Here is a 1,015-nt window from a genome sequence, read left to right as displayed (position 1 = left end):
AAGAGTGGTGGAAGCCTTCCAAGATCTGCTGAACTCCCTCCCCTTCTCTCTTTGAGGCTTAGCACAGGCCTTTTGAAAAGAAAGCTGCCTTCAGCATTGATGATTGTTGCAGGACAAGGCATCTGTGGTTTGAATTAATGCAGGTTTCATCCATTCTAGGGAATCTGCATATTGCCAAGGCTAATGCCTCCCACACTCAGTGACGTTTCTAAAACATCTTCATCACAACTCAGGCCTGTCTCGGCTGACCCATAATTTAATTTTCTTCCTTTCCACCGAAGACATGTACAGCTGGGAGCGAATTCAGGAGGACATCACATCCCTCCCTCTTTCACTGAAGCAGAATCATAAATATCCAAAACCTCCTCGCCAGATGCTGGTGAAGCCCACCTTTACACGCCTCTGACTGAGGAGGTTCAATAATACTTCTGATAACTTGTTCCCAAGACCCAATCCTCTCATAATTAGAAAACTTTTCCTTATAACTCACCTGAATTTGCCCTGTTGCAGTTTTTTCTCTCCCATTCTCTACAAATAATAATAATTAAAAATGAACCATCAGTTTTCCTGCATCCCTTGCTCAGTAAGAACTTTTGACATGAACCATAGGGAACGAGCCTCACACAGAACTTAATTTTTTTGTTCCTAAACAGGAGGCACTTGAGATTAAGGCCTGAGACCTAGAGAAAATTGATTTGCACAGGTAAGAGGCATTTATGTAATATGTTGATTATAAATCAGCACTCCAGGTTTCACAGTCCCACAACGAATGGGGTGCCTCAGGGCATGAAGTTTCTGGATCCCATGTCAGTGTTACAGGCAGAGATAGCTGAATAATTCATCAATAATTCTACAAATTCGGCTTCCAAACCTGTCTGTGAGTTCTCTGCATGAAGATGTCTCTCCCAGAACCTGTTCATTAGGTGAGGCCACTGATAAAAATGGCAGAAGAACTCTGGGTATGAAACCCTGGTCCTAGTGGAAGTTTTGAATTTGCTTTGCTTTGCAGCAGGAA

This window comes from Buceros rhinoceros, unplaced genomic scaffold, assembly GCF_000710305.1.
Source record: "Buceros rhinoceros silvestris isolate BGI_N320 unplaced genomic scaffold, ASM71030v1 scaffold600, whole genome shotgun sequence".
Lineage (NCBI taxonomy): Eukaryota > Metazoa > Chordata > Aves > Bucerotiformes > Bucerotidae > Buceros > Buceros rhinoceros.
Note: the sequence above shows the minus strand (reverse complement) of the source record.